Genomic DNA, 7,500 nt, shown 5'->3' on the forward strand with positions numbered 1-7,500 from the left:
AAGATCATCCGCAACAAGGTTTCATGGAAATTCTGGAGCAAAAAAGTGACTGACTTTTTCAACCACCTAGGAGTTTCTAAAAGTTCTTTTGATATGATTATTAAGGAAATCGAAGGGGTATATGGGTCCAGACCTTCACGTACCAGCCTCAATTTAGAACCAAAGAAGGCCTTGTATATGACATTTTGGTACTTAGGAACTCCTGTTTCACACAGAGAGATATCAGAATTATTTGCAGTATCAAAATGAGTTACATTTGATTGTGTGCAAAAAATAATAGAAGTGCTGTGCTCTCTTGGCAGAAAGTATATTAGATGGCCAACACACAAGGAAGCAGTGGAAAGGGAAAGAGACTTTTAGCATTTAGCTGGCCTGCCAGGGGTAATTGGTGCTGTGGATGGTTGCTGTGTGTATTAATTAAAGCCCCAGAAGCTGTACAATCTGACCTGGACAGTGCAAATATAATGGCAGTGTGTGTGTGTTTTGAAATGTTTTATATATATAGTATATGTTTTTTACTCAAATGTTTTAAGTCCATATGTGACCTATAACTTTTTTTTGTTTATTTAGCAACTTTGTCACAATAAAAGTATTTCCAATTACTTTAAATATCAGTTTAGCTTATCCTCACCTGTCCAGGACAATAAGGCAACAAATACTAATTGCATATTTAATAAAACAAAGAGTTTATTTCGTCCTAATACATTAAATTGCTGATTTATAAACTTAAATATATTCAAATTCTCATACACTGTAGCACTAAAAATAATGGATTTGTTATTATATAATATTTTCACAGAATCTAACTGAAAGATCTACAAACTTGACAATAGATATATAAAACATTAATGAAATAAACATAAAATTAATACACTAGTCTCCTCTTGTGGAGGTGACAGCAACAAAAACTTTTGTTTTAAACACACAAACAAACACACACACGCATGCACGCACGCATGCACGCGCGCACACACGCACACACACACACACACACACACACACACACACACACACACACACACACACACACACACACACACACACACACACACACATGCATATATATATATATATATATATATATATATATATATATATATATATATATATATATATATATATATATATATATATATATATATATATATATATACATATATATACATATATATACATATATATACATATATATACATATATATACATATATATGTTCTGTGTTCTTAAACTATTCAACATTTTGCCTCATTTCCTGATGCATTTGTCTCCTTTTGGAGACAAGCTGTTCTCTTCCAGTTAGCCGTCTCCATGTTCTTGTGGTCCCTTGTGTTCTGGGAGGGATTTGCATAGCAGCTGTCATGACAGGTGTACCTGTTGTTAGGACCTATAGTTGGGAAGAGAAATGGCAATATGAGTAACAGCATTAACATAGCTGCTACTATGATCTGCAGTTGAGTTGGTATTTACTATCAATGAGGGGGAAATTTGGAAGGTGTTGCAATTAGAACAGACCTCAGTTATAACTGGTGCATCTGCTATTTCTAGACCATCATTAATTTCCTCATCTGTAATACAAGGACTAACAATAAGCCACTCTAGCAAGAAGGAAGCCAGGAGGTCATAATGCTCAGGCTCTCATTCATGAATGGCCTGTTAATTTCTTATATTCATATAAATAAATATACATTTGTATGTATATATCTATATCTATCTATCTATCTACCTATCATCTATCTATCTATCTCTATGTATGTATGTATGTATTATGTAGAAGAAGTATTATGGTCAAAGTATGGAGACTGTAGTGTCATGAACTATTTATTCTCACATTTCTTCCTGTCTATGAAGTCACATATCACTTGTCCAATAATCTTAATTTTTTTTATGACAACTTAAACACAGAAAAATATTTATTTTGCAGATCCCACCCTCCCTCCCAAATAAGTAATTGTAATCAGGAATACTTTCCTAGTTCTATGAATACAAGTTATCATGTTAGATAAAAGGTGAAGATCATAACTACATAAACTCCTCTTGCCATAGGAATTTAAATATGAAATCTAAATATTGTTTACCTTTTCTGAATATCACTCAAAGCATATAGATAAAGGAAAGCATAGCTCTTAGGTTACTGAAGAGAATCAAATTATACAAGAATGTCATAAATCTTTGAAAAAAACATGATCTTTATCTTTCATTGAAGCTTATGCACTGTATACACTACTTTAAAGTCTAAGGTAAATATGATTAAAAGCCTGTAATGATGCTGATAATATCTTATGTGTAGTATTGAACATATATCAACTTCTAATTTGCAAGTATACATTGGAAATTAACTTGACATCTGAGCAACACATAACTCAAGGTTTAAAGAATAAAAAGCTTCATTGAATAACCAACCTTCTCATAACAAATATACAGTTCACTATATCAAGAGCTATTTGCTACTTACAAATTCATGCAAGGTGTTCTGAATCATTTCCCAAACAGTTGACTGCTTACTCCACCACATGAGGGTAATTCTCCTTTATTAATTCTTTGTCTTTCTGTCGTCCAAATCTTTCTGACTTACCCTGAAATAACACAAGAAAAAAATTAATTGGATCCATTGATATATAAGGGAAAGCTTATAAAGATAATGTAAATTTTTACATTATAGAAAATAAGTCAGTATATCTTCTCATATTGAAAAGTATTTGGATTAATAAACACCTGTCGCTTGAGATTCTTCAAGAAGTTCAGTTGGATCATCAGGTAGTTCTTCAGGATCACCAATCAGCTCCACCTCTAGTGTTTCATTGCTTCTTTTATTGCTTGGCTGTTCTGGACTTTCAATAATGACATCAGGTGCCCAGGATGGCCTTGGCTCTGGGCTCCTTACAATTTCAGCCACTGGATAAACTACTGACATATGGCTCATCCAGCACTTGCTAGCCTCTTCTGGATTATGGTATAACTTGTCACAAACATTACACTGAGGCTGCCTTTATTATGAAAAGAAAGAAAATATCCAAAGCTCTATTTCAATATTGAATTTTATCAGTTACATGTTTCTTAGCAAATATTTATTAACATTATCATTGTTATTACTATTATCATTATATATATGTGTATATATAAACACACGCACACACACACACACACACACATATATATATATATAGTTATATAAATATATACATATATTTATATATATTCATTTATATATATATATAAATAAATAAATATACAAATTTTACCTCCCTGACCGGGTCTCGAACCCGTGCCGTCAGATTGACAGGCACGGTGTTGAATCCGATACGCTACACGACCCGCTAAAAGAATTGTCTAATTAGATGCCTTATGAGACGTCATGGAATTTTACCCATTTACTCTTAGCAGATCAGTGGTAGCGAGGTTTTACAGATAATAAATAAATAAATAAAATACATATATACACATATACATATACACATAAAGATAGACACACGGACGCACGCATGCATGCACGCACACACACACACGCACACACACACACATAAATATACATATATATATATATATATATATATATATATATATATATATATATATATAATATATATAGATACATATATATGTAAATATATATGAATATATATAAATATATATATATATATATACTTAGATAAAGATTTCTATATATATAAATGAATGAATAAATATATATCTACCTATCAACATATTATATGCATATATTTAAATATACACACATTTATATATATACATATATATATAATATATATATATATACATATATATATATATATATATATATATATATATATATATATATATATATATATATATATATATATATACTTCTTTCTCTCTCTCTCTCACTCCCTCTTGTTTTCACTTTTACTCTCTCTCTTCTCTTTCTCTCTTTCTCATCCTCTCACTCTCTATCTACCTATTTCTGTTTCCATCTCTCTCTCTTCCCTCTTCCTCTCTCTCTCTCTGTCTTTACCCTTTTCCTCTCTCTCTCTTTTCCCTCTTCCTATCTCTCTCTTTTCCCTCTTCCTCTCTCTCTCTTTTCCCTCTTCCTCTCTTCCTCCCTCCCTCCAAAGTTGATGCTCGTCTTTTAGAATATCAAAGACATGACATTACATTGTAACTCTATACAGATGGACATGAGATGTATTTAATACAAAATAACACCAGTACGTACTTTCTTTGTGTTTCCACAGGGGTGATTTCGCTAAAATTGGCTTTTTCATTCCGTCCATGTCGCAGAGGAGCTCTTACCCTGATAATGCTGTTTATTCACTTTGTCCGATTACAATGAGGAGATATATTTTTTGTTTATTATCTTCATTATATACGCATATGTATTGAACTTTAATCGATTTTTAACAATTATTTTAAGATTCACGATATTCATTATTATCAAAATGCATATTAAATTATCAGAGTTAATATTCACATTTGTTTTAATAAATATATAATAATCAAAGGAACGAATTGAGACACCGTCTGTTTGGAGGGAAAAGTTTTCAGTTATTCTTTTATTTTTTATTTTTTTAGGCGTCCTCATGGTTTATTTCTTTGTTTTCTGGGTATAGAATTATCTACAGATATTGTCTCCTGGATATAGGATTACTAACAAAATATACATTGTATTGATGTTGAAAATAAAACAACAATAGCCACGCAATGTGCTCCAGCAACCGAACATCAGGCTAGTTTTCAGGCTAGTTTTGGGCGGAGCTTAAACGATGACGTCAAAAGCGTAACGCGTCGCCGACAACCCCGAACGCCCCTCCCAGAAGTTCGAAAACATAGAACGCGTTACCTGTTTTGTACTCTACAAAAGAAGCCTTTAGTACAATAATGTATAATGATTATCTGTGCCAGGGAATCATCTTTTTGGTAACATTATCATATAACTTGTATCATAAACCTCTAGGTGTAACAAATGTTCTCTGGCGACATCTGGTAGATTTTGTACTTCAGCCAAACAGGTTCCCAAACTACTCACGCGAACCTCAACTCAACAGTTGTTCGTGAAACACTACGTCGGAAAGTCAGCGATAATGTCTGACTTTGATTGCGACGGGTGTTTAGACATATGCAGTGCCTGTTGTGTGTGCTGTGATGTTTTCTGTGGTGCATTCGAATTAGCTTCGACCCTCGTTCTCTGCGACTGTTGCTGTGGTAAGCACTCTGACTTGTTTGATGTTATATTATTATCATTGAGAATTATGCTTATTTGCGGACAATTTAATTCGTAAAAGTCATATTAGTTACTCGTGAAGCTAAGACTAGAAAATCACATGGGAATAGTAATATAAACATAGACTATAAGCAGGAAGAAGAAAAAAAAAGTAAAGTGATATGACAGTATCTCATCCTGGGCAAAACATGTAACGAAATTTTAAATTTTGAATATTCTACACGCACTTTACTTTTTATATAGTCAAGATTGACACCAGCGTCGTCTATTGTGTGTGTGATGATTACATTACTACAAAATTGATGAGTCTTTTCATTCATTATATTTAATTCAACCTTTGAACATTCATTAGGTTAGCGGGCTCGCCTCCCTTTCATTAGTTTGTTACGTAACTGTTGTCTAGTGGAGATGTGTGTGTTTGTCCATTTCAGTGAAGCAGAAAAGCATTGGTAACATAGAATCAACCGAGAAAATAAGGAAAAAATAAAATAAACTCGTTCTCGTTGCTTTATTAAAACATACTGGCGATCAATTTGGAAACCAGCGCCTCCTATGTGTGGGTTCGCTTGGCAATGTGGGCATATTTGGACTGCATTCTCTATGTTCATATATATATATATATATATATATATATATATATATATATATATATATATATATATATATAGATATAGATAGATAGATATATGTATATAGATAGATATATGCATATATATGTACATGTATCTATATATATATATATATATATCTATCTATATATATATATATATATATATATATATATATATATACGTGTGTGTGTGTATATATATATATATATATATATATATATATATATATATATATATATATATATATTATTTATACATATAAACGTATATTATATTCTGCATTCTCTATGTTCATATATATATATATATATATATATATATATATATATATATATATGTATATACATATATATTTGTATATATATGTATATATATATATATATATTTGTGTATATATATATGTATATATATACAAATATATATTATATATAATTTATACATATAAACGTATATTACATTAAATATACAAATATATATAAACGTGTATATATATATATATATATATATATATATATATATATATATACACATATAAACATATTTATACATTAACGCAGGTGTTTGTATGTGTGTATGTATGTATGTATGTATGCATGCATGCATCTGTGTATATATGTGTATATGTACATGTATATGTATATGTATATGTATATATATGTATATATATATATATATATATATATATATATATATATATACGTATGTATGTACGTATATGTATGTGTATATATGTATGTATATGTATGTGTATATATGTATGTATGTATACATATACATACATATATATGTATATATATATATATATATATATATATATATATATATATATATACACACATATACATATATATAATGTAAAGGACCATTGTTGTTTACCGTCCATTCGAAGGCCAGCTGTCATTCGTTGATTGAACTTTACCTAGGAATCGTTCTGCTTTCTACTAAAAGCAATTTTACTTGTCTTAGACATTGCTCTACAACGTAGACTGACCACACTTCTTTATTCTCGTTTCCATCCGCAGGTCAAACACCCAACAGTAACAAGAAAGAGAAGAAGAAGGAGGAGGAGGAGGTGGAGAAGGGGGAGGAGAACATTGTGACGAGTCAACCCAGCTCAACCAACGACGCGGAGAACTAGTACAAGTTTACAAGAATAACAATAAGCAACAAATAAACTTGACAATAAAGTTAAATGGGGATATATATTTTCGTAAATTTTGGTTGGTATTTCTCATTGTGTGACTGGATGTTAAGATTCTGTTCACGCCTTGTGTATTTATTGCAAGAGATGTCAATTTTGCTTTTTTTTCATATTGATTTTGTGTAATGCTGATTATTATTTATTATTTTTTTTTTCTTCTTTTTTTTTTTTTGGGGGGGGGGGGGTGACTCAAGGAAACTTGCTCATGTAAATGTTTTAGTTCCATGTATCTGACTTGTAAGTTTATGCAGTAGTTGATAGTCGAAAAAATAAAAATAACTTTCCCATCCCCAGCGTTATCCCAAGACCTTTTTTCACCAGTATCCTCAAACTACTTAATGTTATCCCTTTTCCTACACTGTTGAATCCACTTATTACAAATTCTTCCCCTATTCCTTGGCAATATTCCTCTGAAGTTCGGTTTTGCTTAGGCTGGTTCCAGATATTCACGTGAAATTCTGTAGGAGAGTTCAATACCGACATAGTAAATTTCC

The 7,500-nt window shown here is 30.9% G+C and overlaps 3 long non-coding RNA genes across 3 annotated transcripts in view; 2 read left to right on the forward strand and 1 right to left on the reverse strand.

The window, feature by feature from the left end:
- LOC147471506 (uncharacterized) overlaps nt 1-609 on the forward strand; it is a 1,559-nt gene extending 950 nt beyond the window's left edge. The window contains exon 2 of the long non-coding RNA XR_015191198.1: nt 1-609. This exon is cut by the window's left edge and continues 2 nt beyond it. This is a non-coding gene — a long non-coding RNA (uncharacterized LOC147471506).
- Nucleotides 610-1,218: 609 nt separating this feature from the next.
- Nucleotides 1,219-4,262, reverse strand: LOC147471507 (uncharacterized). Its single transcript, XR_015191230.1, has 4 exons — nt 4,190-4,262; nt 2,713-2,984; nt 2,453-2,573; nt 1,219-1,384 (listed from the first exon to the last, which is right to left on the reverse strand). It is a non-coding gene; the product is annotated as an uncharacterized LOC147471507 (long non-coding RNA).
- Nucleotides 4,263-4,957: 695 nt separating this feature from the next.
- Nucleotides 4,958-7,500, forward strand: part of LOC122255537 (uncharacterized) — a 3,441-nt gene continuing 898 nt past the window's right edge. The window contains exons 1-2 of the long non-coding RNA XR_006223470.2: nt 4,958-5,175; nt 6,828-7,500. The exon at nt 6,828-7,500 is cut by the window's right edge and continues 898 nt beyond it. This is a non-coding gene — a long non-coding RNA (uncharacterized LOC122255537). The remainder of the gene's footprint in view (nt 5,176-6,827) is intronic.

Source organism: Penaeus japonicus, unplaced genomic scaffold (genome assembly GCF_977035675.1).
Source record: "Penaeus japonicus unplaced genomic scaffold, GWHDUDI00000001_assembly GWHDUDI00000008, whole genome shotgun sequence".
NCBI classification, from domain to species: Eukaryota; Metazoa; Arthropoda; class Malacostraca; order Decapoda; family Penaeidae; genus Penaeus; species Penaeus japonicus.